We start from the raw sequence: 20747 nt of genomic DNA, 5'->3' as shown, positions 1-20747 counted from the left end.
CATCTAGCGTTGGTGGGCGGAATTCTGACAGAGAGCTGAAAGAAAGATAGTTCTTTGATTTAAGAGAGTTGAGAGGCCCGGGCTCTAGGGAGTTTGTAAAGTTGTTTCGTACATTTTTTGATTTTATTATCAAAGAAAGAGGCTAAATTCTGTGCTTGAAGGCTTGTTCAGAGTTGTAGTTGACTTCTTGGAATATGGAGAGAGGGAACGAACAATAATATAACATAACATAGGAGATGATGGCAGATAAAGACCCGAGTGGTCCATCCAGCAAACAAAGGCTTCTAAATGGGTGAAGGGGAAGCCTCACTATAAAAGGGGAGGTCCAGATTCCTTAACTGCACAAGCCTCAGACGCTTATGATTTTAAAGTGTTTGATGCTTGTGTAGATGAGGACAGGTCTTGCAGGAATTTAATTTAATTCTTATATACCGCTAATGACCAAGAGGTTTCTAAGCGGTTTACAAAAATGATGCATTAAAGATACAATAAATAAAAACTAAATAAATAAGATAGGTACTTGGAAATTCCCTAACTGTCCCAAAGGCTCACAATCTAACTAAATTACCTGAAGAAACAGTATGAAAAATAAAAAGACAGAGGTAGAGATAGAGATAGAAATGAAATATTCCAACAAGTAATGAATAAATAATTTAAAGATAGAATTAAAATAATAATTAAAGTAAACAAAATAGAGATAAAAATAAGCATAGAGAGAAACGGAAACACACTCCAAAAAAGCATCAAGATCTTTGACTTGTAATTATTATGATCATTTAACACCAGATCTTAAATGCCTTTCCGGAATACATCATATCCCTATCCCTCTCCATACCCACCTCCATCTCCACCCCAATTCACTTCAACCACCATTCCCATTCTATTCTTTAACTGCTGTCAACCCCAGTTCCGATGGCTATCATCTGGGTCCCGAGTTTCCTCCAAGAACAGGCGACATCTCTGGCAAGGTAATCTCCACCGCTGCCGCACATGATGCGAGATCCTCAGAGGTAGACCCTTCGGAATGGGGGAGGAGTGAAGATGGTGTCGGGTACCCTGCTGGAACGGGCTCCCGAACCGACCGTTGGTCTGAGCGTCGGACTGCAGCTCTCCTCTGTCGGCTCTCCCCTGCTGGAACGGGGGAGGGGTGTAGATGATGCTAGGTACCCTGCTGGAAAGGGTCTCAATTTGGCCACTAGTGAAACTGGCATTTGGTGCCGAGCACCGTCAGTGCTGCTCCTCCTGTAGTTCTCTCCCCTGCTGGAATGGGGGAGGGGTGTAGATGATGCTAGGTGCCCTGCTGGAAAGGGCTCCCGATCTGGCCACTAGTGAAACTGGCAGTTGGTGCGGAGCACCCTCAGCGCTGCTCCTCCTGTAGGAATGGAGCAGGGACAGGAAAATAACTCAGCGGGAAGGGAAAATGAGTTCCTGCGGGGACGGGGAAAAGTTTGCCCTCATGTCAAAGGTCCAGGGTTGAGAATGACAAGGGGAAAAAATTTGTCCTGTCCTCGTGAGCTTGGTCCCCATCCTCGCAATTGTCATTTTATAAACACAAAAGGGAGCAAGAATCAACAAAACCCCTGTCTCCCCTCTCCTTCACAAATATCCCCTCCACTATTGAGAAAACTGAATAAGCCAAATTATTACAGAATGCTATACAAAAAATCATGCTAACAGAATACCAAAGTCACAGATGACAGGAATAATGTTAGGGGAGTGCAACTAGGGCAACAGCCCCCTGGTCAGAGAAAGCTCTAAGTCAGCTAGAAGCTAAAGAAGCACAGCCTAGGCTTTGCGGTCCCCAGTTATGTCTAACTCCAGCTCTAATCACAAAATAGAAAATAACATTATTTTGGTTTTCTACCTTTTGTTGTCTGGTCATTTTATTCTTCAAATCATGCTGGTCTCTGGCTTTTTCTTTTTGTATTCTCTTAACTCACTTGCCAGGGTCTCCTGACCATTTGATATTTCTTTTTCCATGCTCACCATCCATCTTCTATCTCTATGTATTCTCCATGTTCAGCATCTCCCTTCTCTGTCTCTTATACGTCCCTCTCTAGTATTTTCCCTGAGCCCATCTCCCTGTCTTCATCATCTCACCATTTTATGATCCCCTTCCCCTATGTATGAGTGTGGAGAGATCCAGGGTGCATCTCTCCCAATCCCTCTACTGCCACATCCAACATTTCTCCCTCTCATCCCCCGGATCATGTGCAGCATGTTTCACCACTGCCCACCAGCCCCATGCCTAACATTTCTCCTATTACCCCTCTCCAGTGCAATGCCACACTTCTCCCTCCATCATGATGTCCAACATTCCTTCCCCTTGCATCCCTTTCAATCTGTCCCTCTGTTCCCGCTCCACCACTATACCCAATATTTCCTCTTCCCCATGCATCTTTACTTCACTGCTCTCTATGCCTAACAATTTTCCTTTCCCCCATGTGCATCTTACCATCTCACACATTCATGCCCAACAATTCTCCCTTTCTATTATCTCCCTCCTATGTCCCATTAGTGTTCTCTTCCTCCCTCCCTTGTGTCCCAAGTTCATACCCTCTCCCTTCCTGTGTACTGAGTTCATGCCCCCTTCCAGCCTTTGTCCCAAATTAATGCCCCTCCCATGTCCCAACACGCTCCTCTCCCCTGATTTCATCCACACTCATATTCACTCTCCCTTACTTATTCCATTCAGATCCGCAGGCCATCCATCTGGGCTGCTCCTTCCTACCTTCAGCCGCGAGCCATGAAATCGAGGGTGAAATACACGGATTAAAAACTGGCTGGCGGATAGGAAACAGAGTGGGGGTAAATGGACAATACTCGGACTGGAAAAGCGTCACTAGTGCAGTGCCGCAGGGTTCTGTGCTTGGACCCTGCTCTTCAACATATTTATAAATGATCTGGAAATTGGTACAAGTGAGGTGATTAAATTTGGAGATGATACTAAGTTATTCAGAGTAGTGAAGACGCAGGAAGATTGCAAAGATCTGCAATGTCACAAACATACTTGAGAAATGGGCCTCGACATGGTAAATGAGGTTCAACATGGATAAGTGTAAGGTGATGCATGTCGGTGACAAAAATCTTATACACGAATACAGGATGTCCACGGCGTTACTTGGAGAGACCCTCCAGGAAAGACTTGGGAGTGCTGGTCGACAGGTCGATGAAGCCATCAGCGCAATGTGTGGCGGTGGCGGCAAAAAGAGCAAATAGTATGCTAGGAATGATTAAGAAGTGGATCATGAACAGATCGGAGGTTATCATGCCGCTGTACCGGGCCATGGTACGCCCTCACCTTGAATACTGCGTCCAGCACTGGTTGCCATACATTAAGAAGGACATGGTACTACTCGAAAGGGTCCAGAGAAGAGTGACTAAAATGGTTAAGGGGCTGGAGGAGTTGCTGTACAGTGAGAGATAGAGAAACTGGGCCTCTTCTCCCTTGAAAAGAGGAGACTGAGAAGGGACATGATCAAAACATTCAAGCTAAAGACAGATTGTTCACCCTCTCCAAGGTAGAGAGAATGAGAGGGAACATAAGCAATGCCTCTGCTGGGTCAGACCTGAGGTCCATCGTGCTCACGCGGCGGGCCAACAGGTCCAGGACCTGTGCAGTAATCCTCTATCTATACCCCTCTATCCAGCAAGAAATTGTCCAATCCTTTCTTGAACCCCAGTACCATACTCTGCCCTATTAGGCTCTCTGGAAGCGCATTCCAGGTGTCCACCACATGTTGGGTAAAGAAGAACTTCCTAGCATTCGTTTTGAATCTGTCCCTTTCAACTTTTCTGAATGCCCTCTTGTTCTTTTATTATTCGAAAGTTTGAAGAATCTGTCCCTCTCTACTCTCTGCCCTTCATGATCTTGTAAGTCTCTATCATATCCCCTCTAAGTCTCTTCTCCAGGGAAAAGAGACCCAGGTTTTCCATCCCCTTTATCGGACGCGTCGCTCTCCTCTGAACCCGCTCGAGTAACGCCATGTCCTTCTTAAGGTACGGCGACCAATATTGGACGCAATACTCTAGATGCGGATGCACCATCGCCCAATAACAATGGCAGGATAACTTCTTTTGTTCTGGTTGTAATACCCTTCTTGATTATGCCTAGCATTCTGTTTGCTTTCTTAGCGGCCGCTGCGCACTGTGCCGTCGGCTTAATTGTCATGTCCACCATTACCCCCAAGTCCCTTTCTTGGGTACTCTCATTTAATAACATCCCTCCCATCGTATAGTTGTACCTCGGGTTTCTGTTTCTCACATGTAATACTTTACATTTCTCAACGTTGAACTTCATCTGCCATCTCGTCGCCCATTCCCCTAGTTTGTTCAAGTCCCTTTGCAATTCTTCGCAGTCCTCTTTAGTCCGAGCTCCACTAAATAGTTTGGTGTCGTCCGCAAATTTTATTATCTCACACTTCATCCCTGTTTCTAGATCATTTATGAATATATTAAATAGCGGCGGTCCGAGCACCAAGCCCTGTGGGACCCCACTCGTGACCCTCCTCCAGTCCGAGTAGTAGCCCTTCACTCCTACCCTCTGTTTCCTACCCGCCAACCAGTTTCTGATCCATCTATGTACGTCTCCTTCCACCCCATAGTTCTTCAGTTTCCGGAGTAGGCGTTCATGTGGCACCTTGTCAAAGGCTTTTTGGAAATCTAGATATATGATGTCTATGGGGTCTCCTTTGTCCATCCGTTTGTTAATTCCTTCGAAGAAGTACAATAAGTTCGTTAGGGCACTCTCTAAAGTTAAAAGGGGATAGATTCCGTACAAACATAAGGAAGTTCTTCACCCAGAGAGTGGTAGAAAACTGTAATGCCCTTCTTGAGGCTGTTATTGGGGAAATTAAGACAAAGGGATTTAAGACAAAGTTAGACAAGTTCCTGCTGAACCAGAACGAACGCAGGTAAGGCTAGTCTCAGGGCACTGGCCTTTGACTTAAGGGTCGCCGCGTGAGCGGATTGCTGGGCACGATGGACCACTGGTCTGACCCAGCAGCGGCAATTCTTATGTTTTTATATCATAGGCTATGATGGACTGTGTATGTCTTCATCTTCTATGTTAATATTCCAGGACATATGTGGCTGCAGCATTTGTATTGCTCATAAAATGCATTGGCCTTTTAGAAGGCAGAAACATCACTGAAGCATGTACATAACTGAAGCTTTAATCTCAAAACACTTTTCCCAGTTCTATTCTTATCGCAATCATCTTTCTAGAACAAGGCCTTTCTTCGTCCACAGGGCTTCTCTGCACTTGTTTTCATATTAAGACTATACTAAAACTATTAGTGCAGAATCTAAATTAAGGTGCACTGCACAGCCCAGTGTCAATTGACACATGGATCTCTAAAAGAGTGAACACTGCTGAAATGCTGTCAGTTTAAAGGAGTAGACTACAGCCTTAACACTAAAACATTGTGACATTAAACAAAGACTGCGTATGGTATCAATGACATTGGGAATGGCAAGGTCATCAAAGAATACATGTAGCAGCACTATAGCAATACTAATAAGTAAGAGTAGTGAGTATACATTGCACTGATAACGTATCAATTTTGCAGATATGCTTAATTTTATTTCTATTGGTAGTAAGGGCACAGGAAAGTGAGTGAAAGATATGGACAGCATTAGGCGTAAACCTTGGCTCTGGTTTAAAAACAGCTGCTAACAGGAAGCCAAGTATTTTTGGGACTCAAAACTGGACAAATGCTTTTATTCTGTTGTCATTCACAGCCTTAGTGCACTGCAAGAACATGTTGGCAGGACCCATGCGTTTCCAGCAAAAGCAAGAATTGTTAAGCAAGATATTGACATTTAGCAAAAGGCTACTCCAACTCTGTGCCCCACAGTTATGGAAAAGTTTTGCACTCTTTAGAAGCAAAAAAAAAAAATACTGAAAGAAAAGAGCTGTAGCTGCTCTTCTGGCTACAGCATGAGTCAGACCAAAATCCATCTAGCACAGTGTTCTACTTCCAATCTAGAAATATGATGGCAGATAAAGGCCATATAGCCCATCTAGTCTGCCCAGCCGCAGTAACCATTATCTCTTTCTCTCTGAGAGATCACACGTGCCTATCCCAGGCCCTCTTGAATTCAGGTCACAAACACCTGGTAAGGTCTCAAAAAGTAGCAACCTTATCTCCAGAGACAAGCAGTGGCTTTCCTCCCTGCCGATAAATATTTGGGCCAATGGCTCCTTGCACTAGTGTGACCACCAGGATTCTCTGTCTTGCCCTGAGCCCACCTACTCTCTGCTGCCCACTTGCTTCAGGTGATTGCTTAGTCTGCCTATTCTGCGGTACAGGGACAGACCAAAAGTCCATCAAGCCCAGTTTCCTGTTTCCAACAGTGGTCAATCCAGGCCACAAATACTTGACATGATCACAAAGATATAAAACAGATTCCATGCTGCTTATGTCAAGTTCACCTTAATGGTTTTTGGGCTTCTAGGAACTTGTCCACATTTTTAAAAAATCATTCTAGCTAATAGCTTTTACCACAGTCTCTGGCAATGAATTCCAGAGCATAATTATACATTTGAGTAAAGAAATATTCTCCAATTTGTTATAAATGTACTACATAGTAACTTCTTTGCATGCTTACTAGTCTATATATTTTTTTGGAACGTGTACACAAGTGGTGTACATCCATTCATTATTTTATAGACTTCTATCATATCTCCTTTCTAAGCTGAAGACCCTAGCCACTTTAGCCTTTCCTCATAGAGGAGTTCTATTCCCTTTATTATTTTGGTTGATCTTTTTCTAATTCAACTATACTTTTTTGAGATGCAGTTACCAGAATTGTGTACAATTATAATTAAGGCTGCATTTTGATTAAAAATTTAATTGATTAATTGTGAAATTAAAGGTATATTTATCCCAGGACAAGTAGGCAGCATATTCTCAACATGTGGGTGATGTCACCGACGGATCCCCCTAGCAGACGTTTTCGCAAGCAGACTTGCTTGAAGACCTTCAAGCTTGCGATTGGCCCGCGCATGCCCCTCCCGCCCGACCTAGGGAATGCATCTCCTCAGCATGGCCTCAGTTCTATGTTTTCCGCGGAAACAGAAGCACTGCTCCCTTGCTTCGCGCGATCTCGTTGTCCCTTTTGCACCACGGCTTATTTGGTTACTTCCATCACCAACCCTCATCGCTGGTGTGTGGAGGGCCTAGGTACAGAGCACCGCGCTGAGTCTTGCCCACGTTGTGCGACTTTGCAACCACGGGCTCTTCGTTGGAGGGTGGCCAAGATTCTCCAACTCTTTGGCCCCATGGATCCTGCGGGACAGGCCTCGAGCTCGGCCTGGGCGCCCTCGGGTGCCTCGGCCTTGGCTCCTCCTGCTACTCCGGTCTCGGGTAAGTCTCCTCTTGTCTCCTCAGGTGTGCTGGCAAAGAAACCTGCCTCAGAGTCTTATGTAAGTGCCGCCTCGTTAGCGTCTTTGAGATATTCTAAGCGTGCCTCCTCACGTAGGGAATACTCTTCCTCGAGGTCACCCCTGAAGGAGCGCACTGCTGCAACTGCGATCCAACAGCCTTTGGTCTCGGTGCCTATGTTCAAGAACATGCTTAAGGCTATACTTACCACGCAGCTTTCCTCAGTGGTGAGCCAACTGATCCCGACCTCAACGCCTCTAACCTCAGTCTCGACCCAGCCTCGGTCTGACCAGCCTGAGCATCCTTCTCTCATGTCTCGGGGCCGTGCCCGCAAGACTCGTCGGGTTTCCTTGAGCAATTCTCCATCCCCCGAGTCCCCTGTGACTTTTCAAGGTTCCAGAATGGGGGCTCGCTTTTTGCCCGCTACTTTGTCGAGGCTTGCCCCTCCTAAAAAGCTCCGGTCTTCTCCGCCCATAAAGCCTTCCAGGCACACCCTTGTCCTCGAGTTTGACTCCAGTGTGCGTTCCCCATCGAGGCAGATGCCAGCCTCAAAAGAGTCATCTTTGAAACTGGTGGAGGAATTTTCGTTTGTCCCGTCTTCTCCGAGGCTCCGCCAGCTGATTCCTTGGACTCCGGGGTCCTCCCCAGTTCACCTTGCATGGGGTTGTTCCTCAACACATTCCAGACACTTTAGTCAAGCCTCTTCCATCTCCCATTCGCGGGATTCCGAGGCCCCGGCTCACTATTCGAGGGAAATTTCTCCCTCTTTCTTGGCTGCCCCCAGATCTCTATTGGAGTCTCCTCCGACGATGTCGTCTTCTCGAAACACCTCCTTTACTCGTTTCATCTCTGACATGGGTAGGGCCTTGAACCTGGACCTCCAGTCTGAGTCCCGTTATACCCAGGAATTCCTGGTGGAAATGGGTGTTGATAATCAGCTCCGTGAGGTGCTGCACTTGCCATTGCACCAGGTTCTCCGGCAAACATTTCTCCGGAACCTGGAAACCCCCTATGCGGTCATGGCCATTCCCTCCAAGTTGAAGTCCCGCTACTGGACGATCCCGGTGAAGGAGTTTGATAGTTCTCAGTTTTCTCACCAGTCCTTGGTGGTTGAGTTTTCCTTGAAGAAGTCCAACCCCTTGAAGTTTTACACTGCTGTCCCTCCGGGCAGGGAGGGCCATACGATGGACAAATTTGGTCGCTGTCTTTATCAAAACTCAATGATGGCGAACCATGTCCTCAACTATAACTTTATCTTCACGTCCTACCTCCAGTTCTGTGTGGATGCCCTCTGCTCGTTCCAGGAGGATGTGTTGGATTCTCGGCATCAGGGTTTTCATCTCCTCGAGGAGACCCTCTCCCAGCTCTGCCTCTGTATGTTTCAGGCCGCCTATGACGCCTTCGAGTTATCCTCGAGGGTCACGACGTTTGCGATCGCCATGCGTCGCCTCGCTTGGCTCAGGATTTTGGACATGGATCCCAATCTCCAGGATCGTCTTGCCAATCTCCCTTGTGTGGGTAATGAGCTGTTTGATGATTCCATAGAGGCAACCACTAAGCGCCTCTTGGAACACGAACGGTCCTTCGCTTCTCTGGTGAGACTTAAGCCGAAGACCCCTCCAGCTCGGCAATACAAAATTCCTCTCCGGAGGTATCCGCAGAAATCTACTCCTGCGTTCTCTCAGCCTCCTTCGAAGCGGCCGCAACAACAGCAGCAGCGACAAGCTAAGGCCCAGCCACCGGCTCCGGCGAAGCCTGGGCCGTCTTTTTGACAATTCCAGTCTGAGCCTTCGGGCTCCCTTCCTCCTGGAGCCTCCCCCACTTCCCATCAGAGGTCGTCTCCATCATTTCTATACCCAGTGGGAAAGTTTTACCACTGACAGTTGGGTGCTTTCCATCGTCTGGGAGGGGTACTCCCTTTACTTCAGTCACGTATCCCGGACCATCCTCCAAGAGAGTTCCTTCTGCCCGTCTCAGCTGCCTCTCCTGCAGTAAGCTCAGGCCCTTCTTTGCCTTCGGGCGGTCGAGGAGGTTCCTCCGGACCAGTGGAATACCGGATTTTAGTCCCGGTACTTTCTGGTACCCAAGAAGATGGGGGATCTGCGTCCGATCCTGGACCTCCATGCTCTGAACAAGTTTCTGGTCAAGGAACAGTTCAGAATGCTCACCCTTCCTACCTTGTACCCCCTCTTGGACAAGGGGGATTAGCTGTGCTCACTGGACCTCAAGGAGGTGTACACGCACATTCCAATACACCCGGCCTCTCGCCGGTATCTGAGATTCCGGGTGGGGGATCTCCACCTCCAATATCGTGTTCTTCCCTTCAGCCTGGCGGCCTCTCCAAGGGTTTTCACAAAATATCTAGTTGTGGTAGCTGCGGCCCTGCGTCTCCGCGGCTTGCAGGTGTTTCCCTACCTTGTTGACTGGTTGATTACAACGTCCTCGCGCCACAAAGTTCTGTGTCAGACCATCTTGCTCCTTCAGAGTCTTGGCTTTGAGGTGAACTTCCCCAAGTCCCACCTCTGTCCATTCCAGTCTCTGGAATTTATCGGAGTGGTCCTGGACACGGTTCGTCTCTGCTCCTTCTTACCTCGGCCTCGTCAAGAGGCCCTTGTTCGTTTGTGCCGGAGGGTGGCCCATCTGTCCTCGGCTCAGCTCCTGATGGTCCTCCTAGGTCACGTGGCCTCTACAGTTCACGTGACTCCTTTTGGCAGACTTCACCTCCGTATTCCACAATGGACTCTTACGTCCCAATGGAACCAGGATCAAGATCCTGTCTCAGCTCATTGTCGTGACTCCTTTGTTGAAGAAGTCTCTCCGTTGGTGGATGCTCTCTTCCAATCTTTCCAGAGGTTTTCTGTTTCATGCCCCCCTCCGCAGAAGGTCTTCACAACGGACTCATCGACCTATGCTTGGGGGGCTCATCTGGACGGTCTTCGCACTCAGGGTCTTTGGTCCAGTGCCGACCGCCTTTGTCACATCAATCTGCTGGAGCTTTGAGCAATTTTCCTCGCCCTGAAGGTTTTTTGTCACCTACTTCGCGACCAAGTGGTGCTGATCCACACGGACAACCAGGTCTCCATGTATTATATCAACAAACAAGGGGGCACGGGGTCCCTGTCCCTGTGCCGGGAGGCGATGCAGCTCTGGGATTGAGCCATCTGCTGCAACATATTCCTTTGAGCCATCTACATTCAGGGCCAGCACAATTGTCTGGCAGACAGGTTGAGTTGTCTTCTGCAGCCTCACGAGTGGTCCATCCATTCCTTGACCCTGCGTCAAGTGTTTGCTCGTTGGGGGACTCCGGACATCGAGCTGTTCACGTCCCCCCTCAATTACAAGTTGCCCCGCTTCTGCTCCAGGGTTTACACCCCTCTCAGACTCGAGGCGGATGCTTTTCTGCTGGACTGGACAAACCTGATTCTGAAGACTCTCATCAGGCTCAAGTCCACACGTGCCACCATGATTCTGATAGTTCCTCGGTGACCCCGACAGCCGTGGTTCTCCCTTCTGTTGCAACTCAGTTCCAGGGAGCTTCTTCTGCTGCCTGTTTTTCCTTCTCTGCTTAAGCAGAGTTAAGGTTCTCTTCATCCCAACCTTCAGTCTCTGCACTTAACAGCTTGGTTCCTCGAGACTTAATGCCCTCGTTCCAGTTCTCAGCCTGTGCTGGGCGTCTTGGAGGCGTCTTGGAAGGAGTCCATTCGCCAATGTTATCATCAGAAGTGGACCTGCTTTTCTTCCTGGTGTGCTACTTGACAGCTGGAGCCACACTCTTGTCTGGCGCTGGACTCAAGACCTCTTCGGTTCGAGCTGCTTTTCATCAGCCGATTGACAGGAAGCCTATCTCTGTTCATCCTGTGGTTTCCCGTTTCATGAAAGGCCTTTTCAAGTTTCAAGTTTATTAAAATTTTGATTTGAACGCAATATCAAATAATTCAATGCGTTTAATAGTAATTTTGGGGGGACAAATAACAATTTAAACAATAAAAACATACAATCTTATCTATAATTATCTAAAGATACATAAGGAATAGAAGGATAAATTACATTTGTTTAAAATAAAATAACCAAAAGAAAAAACATTTAGGGAGAAACAACTTCAGGAGGGATATTGAAAGGTTTTACAGAAACTTGATCTAAAAGTAACTGGTTTGTTCTTTTTTTTTTTTTTTATAAAAGACTTGATCTAAAATGATAATAGAAAATCGACGAGATTATCTAATCTAGGTTTCATATGCATCTTTTTAAAGATAGCTTTTTTAGTTTGCTTTTAAATTTTTCTAAGGAAGTTTCAGCACGCAAATAAATTGAAAGTTAGTTCCAAAGCTGGGGTCCGGTGGTTTGGGATCTTAACGTGGTCCTTACTCGCTTGATGAAACCCCCTTTCGAGCTGCTAGTGTAGGCTCACTTGAAGTTTCTTACTTGGAAGGTTGTGTTTCTTATTGCTCTCACTTCTGACCGTCGGGTCAGTGAGCTTCAAGCCTTGGTTGCGGACCCACCTTTCACTGTCTTCCATCATGATAAAGTGGTTCTCCATACCCATCCTAAATTCTTGCCTAAGGTTGTTTCTGAGTTTCACATTGTTCTTCCTGTGTTTTTTCCGAAGCCCCATTCTCACCCTGGAGAAGTGGCTCTGCATTCTCTTGATTGTAAGCATGCGCTGGCCTTCTATTTGAAGCGCACCGCTCCTCATCATTCTGCTCCCCAGCTGTTCCTCTCTTTTGATCCTAATCGCTTGGGTTGCTCTGTTTCTAAGCGGACCATTTCTAGCTGGTTGACCGCTTGTATCTCTTTCTGTTACGCTCAGGCTGGCCCTGCCAGGTCGAGTCACAGGCCACATGGTCAGAGCGATGGCGGCGTCTGTTGCTTTCCTCCGCTCAACTCCGCTTGAGGAAATCTGTAAGGCTGCCACTTGGTCCTCGGTTCATACCTTTACCTCGCACTACTGTCTGGATACTTTCTCCAGGCGTGATGGCCATTTTGGCCAGTCCATTTTGCAAAATCTGTTCTCCTAAATTGCCAACTCTCCCTCCATCCCATTCTGGTTAGCTTGGAGGTCTCCCACATGTTGAGAATATGCTGCCTGCTTGTACTGGGATAAAGCACAGTTACTTACTGTAACAGGTGTTATCCAGGGACAGCAGGCAGATATTCTTGCAACCCACCCACCTCCCTGTGGTTGGCTTCTTTGCTAGCTATCTGAACTGAGGCCATGCTGAGGAGACGCATGCCCTAGGTTGGGCGGGAGGCGCATGCGTGGGCCAATCACAAGCTTGAAGGTCTTCAAGCAAGTCTGCTTGCGAAAACGTCCGCTAGGGGGCTTAGTCGGTGATGTCACCCACATGTTGAGAATGTGCCTGCTGTCCCTGGATAACACCTGTTAGGGTAAGTAACTGTGCTTTATTTCCCCAATGCAGCTCTTTGTGACACTGGGCAAGTCTCTTAACCCTCCTTTGCCCAGCATCACAAAGATCTGCATTGGGTAAAAATTAAACAAATATCTTTAAGCACATAATTAATCGTGATAACAAATTTTAATTGAAATGCAGCCCTAAAAAAAGAAGAGATAAATACAAAATGTAGATTGAAAAATTACATTAAAGAATTATATTAAAAATTATATTAAAGAATCTAGAACAGCATGCAGAATAGCTATAAACAGCCTTACAGTTTTCACAGCCTACTTCAGAAAAGCAAGTCTAATTATAATAATCTCTGTTTTATTTTCCATTTCAACAGTCTTCATTATTTGTGCCAAACTTCAAGTCTTTCCCATTTCACTGGAGCCAGTGGACACTGAGCCACAACAAATGAAGTAATTACATGAAGTAATTCCTTCTATAACATAGGAGTCATTGTCAGGTCTCAGCTGTTCTTGTTTAATGACATTACATGGACACGGACAAAACATCCAGCAAGAAAACAGAAAGGATTCTCTGTGTAAATAACTGCATGCTGATATTCTGCTGAATTGATTTCTCCTGGAAAGCTAACTAGTCCAAGGAAAAGAAGTCAACTTATTTCAGGCCTGTCTGCTCTCCCCCCCCCCCCCTCATGTGTGTTCTTTTGCATCTAAATCTCTTCAGGGAACTATCATATAGTCTCCTTACTTATTCTCCCATATAATAATTACCCCACTGGTTAAAATTTCAAAAAACTCAATTACTGAGGTTAATAACTATAGACCTGTTGCTTCTATACCTTTTATTTACAAAGTTATTGGAGGGCATTATCTGCCAACAACTGGTTGATTTGGACCATTTTCCTTTTTTGAATTCCTCTCAATCAGGCTTTTGCTCTACATATAGTACAGAAACACTAATAATTTCACTTGTGAATCATTTGTATTCACTCTTTAATAGAGGAATGGGAGCATTGTTACTGCAGTTCAATCTAAGCAGTGCATTTGACATGGTCGATCTTGATTGTCTTGATGCCATGGATATATCGGGCAAGGTTTTACGATGGTTTCAGGACTTTCTTAAAGTTTGTACTTATCAAGTATTTTTCAAAGGTACTCTCTCTGGAATCTGGAGGAACCCTATTTGGCATCATTGGGTGAGAAATTTGATTCTCTGAACGTGAAGATCTTTAGTTATGTGGATATTACGATTATGGTACCTATTTTAAAGGATTTCTTTGCATCCTTAACCATGATCCAAGAGATCATATCTATTATGAACAATCCGGGTAAAACTAAGTTTTTTCTTTGCATCCCCATCTAAAAAGGTGGTAGATAGAGAGTTAACATTGAGTGGGATTACTTACACTATCGAATCTGAAATTAAAATCCTGGGAGTACATTTAGATAAAAATCTAACTATGAAAGTATTTACCTTGGCGTTGGTTAAAAAATGTTTCTTTATCTTGTGGAAGTTGCAGACCATCAAATCATATTTTGAAACTTTGGCATTTACATTACTTGTTCAGTTGTTGATACTCAGTACTTTGGATTACTGCAATTCAGTTCATTTTGCCGGACACCGTACAAATGTACTTAGATTACAAAGAATGCAGAATACCGCAGTGCGTTTGATTTTTGACCTGAAAAAGTCAGATCATATCACATTTTATTACAGGGCACTTCATTGGCTCCCATTTGAGGCCCGTGTGAAGTTCAAACTTGGAACACTCTGTTATAAAATCTTATATGGTCATGCACCTGAGTATCTGTTAGAATTATTTACAACAAACTGTCCACTGCATAATACTGCATTATTTGTTTCCTCCCCAGTTCGAGGTTGTGTGTATAAGTTCCAGCAATGTCTAATTGCTTTTCAGGCAGCCAGCTGGGATAGGGAGTTACGTTCTTTATTTGGCAGATCCTGTTCTGATATACATTACAGAAAGTTACTGAAATCAGTCTTGTTTCTAAAATTTTTAGAGAATTTAATTGATTGATGTCTACTTTGTAGTTCACTGGGAATGTCCAGTTTTCTATTTTTGTGAACCGCATCAATCCGCAAGGTTTTGCGGGCTAGAAATGTAATGTAGTTTGGAAACAGTAAACAAGCAATTCACATCTACTCGTTCTACTCCACTCAGTATTTTACAGACCTCCATCATATCTCTCCTGAGCTGTCTCTTCTCTAGGCTGAAGAGCCCTAGCTGCTTTAGCCTTTCCTCATAAAGAAGTCATCCCATCCCTTTAATCATGTCTGTTACCCTTCTCTGTACCTAAGTTCTGCTATATCTTGAGATGCACACAGTATTCAAGTTGCGGCTGCAACATATAGTGATACAAAGGTATAATAACATTTTCATCTTTGTTTTTCTTTCCTGATAATTCCTAACATTCTATTTTCTTTCTTAGCTGCTGCTGCACACTGAGCTGAGAGATTCAATGTATCCTCAACGATGACACCTCAATCCTCTTCCTGTGTGGTGACTCCTAACGTAGAACCCTGCAACATATAGCTATATTATGAGATCCTCTTTTTCCTACATGCACCACTTTGCACTTGCTCACATTAAATGTCATCTACTCTTTTGATGCCAGGGGAGATCTGGGAAATTACACTCAGTGCCGGGTAAAATGGTAAAAACAATTATATAAAATAAAATTGTGGAACACGTAGACAAACGATTTAATGAGATGGAGTCAGCATGGGTTCAGCCGAGGGAGATCTTGCCTCACAAATTTGCTTGACTTCTTTGAAGGTGTGAATAAACATGTGGATAAAGGTGAGCCGGTTGATGCAGTGTATCTAGATTTTCAGAAAGCTTTTAATAAAGTTCCTCACGAGAGGCTCCTGAGAAAATTAAGAGACATGGGATAGGTGGCGAAGTTCACTTGTGGATTAGGAATTGGTTATTGGATAGAAAACAGAGGGTAGGGTTAAATGGTCATTTTTCTCAATTGAGGAGAGTAAACAGTGGAGTGTCGCAGGGGTCTGTACAGGGACCAGTGCTATTTAACTTATTTATAAATGATCTGGAAATTGGAACGACAAGTGAGGTGAGGTGATTAAATTTGCAGATGACACTAAACTGTTCAAAGTTGTTAAAACGCATGTGGATTGTAAAAAAATTGCAGGCGGACCTTAGGAAATTGGAAGACTGGGCGTCCAAGTGGCATATGAAATTTAATGTGAACAAATGCAAAGTGATGCACATTGGGAATAATAACCTGAATCACAGTTACCGGATGCTAGGGTCCATCTTGGGGGTTAGCACCCAAGAAAAGGATCTGGGTGTCATTGTAGACAATACGATGAAACCTGTTCAATGTGTGGCGGCAGCCAAAAAATCAAACAGGATCCTGGGGATTATTAAAAAAAGGATGGTTAACAAAACTAAGAATGTCATAATGCCCCTGTATCGCTCCATGGTGCAACCTCATCTGGAGTATTGCATTCAATTCTGGTCTCTTATCTCAAGAAAGATATAGTGGCGCTAGAAAAGGTTCAAAGAAGAGTGACCAAGATGGTAAAGGGGATGGAACTCCTCTTGTATGAGGAAAGACTAAAATGGGTAGGGCTCTTCAGCTTGGAAAAGAGACAGCTGAGGGGAGATATGATTGAAGTCTACAAAATCCTTAGTGGAGTAAAACGGGTACCAGTGGATCGATTTTTCACTCCATGAAAAATTACAAAGACTAGGGGACACTCGATGAAGTTATAGGGAAATACTCTTAAAATCAATAGGAGGAATTTTTTTTTTACTCAGAATAGTTAAGCTCTGGAATGCGTTGCCAGAGGATGTGGTAAGAGTGGATAGCGTGCCTGGTTTTAACAAAGGTTTGGACAAGTTCCTGGAGGAAAAAGTCTATAGTCTGTTATTGAGAAAGACATGGGGGAAGCCACTGCTTGCCTTGTATTGGTAGCATGGAATATTGCTACACCTTGGGTTTTGGCAGGTTCTAGTGACCTGGATTGGCCACTGAGAACGGGCTACTGGGCTTGATAGGCCACTGGTCTGACCCAGTAAGGCTATTCTTAATTCAAGATATTGAATGGAATTGTCTTAGTAGAGAAAGAGAGACTGTTCACCCTCTCCAAGGTGAAGAGAACGAGAGAGCACTCGCTAAAGTTAGAATGGAAAAGATTCTGTACAAACGTAAGGAAGTTCTTCTTAACCCAGAGAGTGGTAGAAATCTGGAATGCTTTTCCGGAGGCTGTTGTAGGAGAAAGCACCCTGCAGGGATTCACAAGGTTGGATAAGTTCCTACTGGAACAGAACATACGCAAGTAAGGCTAGACTGAAATAGGGCACTGGTCTTTGACCTAAGGGCTGCCGTGTGAGCGGACTGCTGGGCACGATGGACTAGTCAGACCCAGCAGCGGCAAATCTTATGTTCCTAAGAAGTATCCTGATGTTATGCTTAGTCCTGCCTTTCCCTGGTGCAGCCATAAGGCAAAATGCTGGCCAGTTGGGAGGGAGGGAAGGAAGGATGTGGATTCAGCTGCGTGGCGGGTACTTGAGGGTTCTGCTGCACAAGGGATGGGAGGGAAGGGAAACTGCCGGCGAATCCCAGGACTAGGGCTTATTTGGGGGTATGGCTTATATTAAGACCTACTCCGAAAATCCTGCTAGGGCTTATTTTCGGGGTAGGTCTTATTTTCGGGGAAACAGTAGGGGGGGGTCTAATATTAATATAGTTTACCGGTTACAATTTGCCAGTTATTCCTACAGGTTTTCAGTACAAGTTTTATCCTAATTTGATGACACAGATAGTTTACATGTTAAATTTGCCATAGTTACAGTGCAAGATTTTACAATACAAGTTTTCCTTATGTGACACATTAATTCTGGTATCAATATACATTTCTTTGTAGTCCATCAGTCAAGGGCAAGGGTTTAGGTGAAGAGGCATGTATTTATTACTGAGGAGTCCAGCAGGGGCAGTCGATTTGTGGCTCGGTATGAAGTGGGAGTAGGACTGTTGGTTGGCAGTTTGCAGTCGAAGGGCATGACCAGGGGGTGTTTTGAGGTATATTTTGTCCCGGTAGTGGAGGGACCAGTTCAGCATATATTTTTTTATTTATTTTTACAGATGAAGCTTAGCCATCATGTCAGTGGCGTACCTAGGGTATGTGGCACCCGGGGCCCATCATTTTTTGACACCCCCCCCCCCCCCCTCATGTAAAATTTTTTTTTTTTTTTTTTTTTGCAATAACCATGAAATGGAATAAATGGTCAGAATAGAAACAGGCAGTGAAAATTTTCTTTTTTTTTTTTTTTTTTTTTTCCAAAGTATTTTTATTGAGAATGGCAAAAGGTCCAGACAAGCAACCATGGTCTGTACAGAAACTTATACATTATCAAAAAGAACACAGAATGAGAGTAACAGCAACAACAAGCATGAACAAGCCTCTCCCAAGAGAAAATTGCCAATGAGAGGCATAGCAATACACAACAAAAGGCCAAAACTTGGGGCAAGCAAACAAATCCCACCCCAGAACCCACAAGAATAATAAGCCGGACTAGACCCTCAGCCATATTTTATAATGAAAAAAACCCCCACAAGCAACAACACCCAGACCGCTCACCAGACACACCAATCCGCACAACAAGCACCCAAGAAACACCCAGCCACCACCCAGACAAAACTACCAGACACACCTACCCCACCAAGCCCAGACCCAACCCCCCCTCCCCAGAGAGTGCAAGCGCAAAGTGGACCGTGAAAAGGGCAGCTGCAGAAGTGGAAAGCCCCAGATAAGTAGGTTAGCTAAAGAAAGCCCACAGATAGAAGAAATCAGGATAACAGAAGTTCCAACAAATGCTCCCACAGAAAATTTTCTTTTATTGAACCTCATTTATGTAACCATTATTCCAAACATAACATAACATAAATTATGTCTGAATTGTCATGACATCAGAAGTACATATGGAGTAGTTGCAGGTGATGCTTGGGACAGTTCTGATTATGTTAGTTTGGTTTTATGTGTTTTTTTAATAGAAGGGTTTTTATTTCTTTTTTTAAGGTTTTGTAGTTTGTGGTCGAGGTCAATAGGTTGTAGAGTTGGGGGTCAAGTGTTGCAGCTCGAATGGCTAGGAGGTTGTCGAACAGTTTTTTTCTTTTGACGTTTTTGGTTGGAGGGTGTGTGAATGGTGCGTGAGTTCTCCTATGTCTGTTTGAAGTGGATTGAATTATTTAGCTGAAGAAATTAGTTACCCCCCCCCATTCCACACACATTAATTCTCTTCCATTTTTGTTCCCATTATAAAAAAACACTGATAAGTTCCCAGGAAAAAAAATACATTAAAATAAGAAGTGAAAACAAAGGCCCCTACAGATGAGAACATAACATAAGAATAGCCTAACTGGGTCACACCAATGGTCCATCATGCCCAGTAGCCCATTCTCATGGTAGCCAATAGTGCTGCCCGATTCAGAGAAAAATATTTCATTCGATCCGATTCACCCTGTTGAATCGATTTTTCGATTAGATTCACTGTTAATGACACCGCTTTTTAAGTTTAAACAAAGTATAACAATAAATTTCACAACAACAATAAATTTCACAAAGTACTTAAAAAAAAAAAAAATCACATTTTTCCATTAAAGCAGTTCTGGAGACATTTGCTTGAACAGTCTTTTTTCCCAGTCCATAAGCAAGCAATATGAAAAAGATTTCCTTAATTATCTACTCAAACATTTTTGCTATTTACTTTCATTGTACCTATACTATTATTCAGTAGAAAAAATGGACTTAACTGTGCAGGAAATGAATCTCCTCATACACCCACCATATAGTGCAAAAATGTGCAAAGGTCTGTTTTTTTCTTTCGATCACTACATAGCCTAATGCCACACAAGCAGCGCTGTTACAAACATATTCTGAAGGTCAATGCTAAGGTTGACAAAGTTTCCTTCCTTGGACCAGAAGGAGATACTGACAAACCACTGGAAGAGATTCTAAAACAACTACCCAGAAATAACACCCAAAGACCCACTCAGTGTGTGAACCAGTTGAGTGGAGTGGACTAACTGGGGGTGGAAATGGGCCCAGAGTTTGCTCAGCAGAATTTCCCAGACTACCTCTTCCTCTCAACACACTGACATGCTACCACCACCACCAACACTAGGAACACCTCACCGAGTATGCCAGCAATGCTTATAAACTTTATAAAACACATTATTATATTTTCTTATAAAGCATATATTTTAACTGAACTCAGCCTTGCCATTCACAAAAATAGAAAAGTTCCCATTTCAAGCTGTCTCATGTACACTTTTCAAATCTAACATATTGTAATCACAAAACAGAAAATAAAATTATTTTTTCTACCTTTTGTTCTCTGATCAATATTCAAATCTTGTTGGTCCCAGGCTCTTGTTGTCTTGCTTGCCAGGGTCTCCTTTCTCCGTGCTAACCATCCGTCTGCCATCTCTGTTCTCCCCTTCCGTTTCCCTTCCCTCTCCCGGAGATCTGGCATCTTTCCTTTTTTTTGTCTCCATCCACAGATTCACCTTTTCTCAACTCCCCACCACCCCAGGATCCACCATCTCTCCCTTTCTGTTCCCAACTATCCTCCTATCCAGTATCTCTATCCCCCCTCCACACCATCCCCTGTTTCCAAGTTCTCTCCCTTTCTGTTCCTTCCCTCCCTAAATCCCATTATGCACCATCTCTCTCCCACTCCTCTGTTTTTAGACCCATTATTTCTAACCCCCAAAGTCTGGCATATGCATGTATCTTTGAACCCCCCCCTTCCCTCTCTCCCTCTGTGTACTTTTACACCAGGACCCCCCTCCCCCGAAGGTCTGTCCCCCCTCCGAAGGGCTACACCCCACCCCTGAAGACCTGCACCCCCCGAAGGACTTTACCTCCCACCCGAAGGTCTGTCCCCCTCTGAAGGCCTAAACCCCACCCCTGAAGGACTGCACCCCCCCCCGAAGGCCTGCACTCC

The sequence above is a fragment of the Geotrypetes seraphini genome, chromosome 17 (genome assembly GCF_902459505.1).
Source record: "Geotrypetes seraphini chromosome 17, aGeoSer1.1, whole genome shotgun sequence".
Lineage (NCBI taxonomy): Eukaryota > Metazoa > Chordata > Amphibia > Gymnophiona > Dermophiidae > Geotrypetes > Geotrypetes seraphini.
This window is presented reverse-complemented; position numbering follows the sequence as displayed.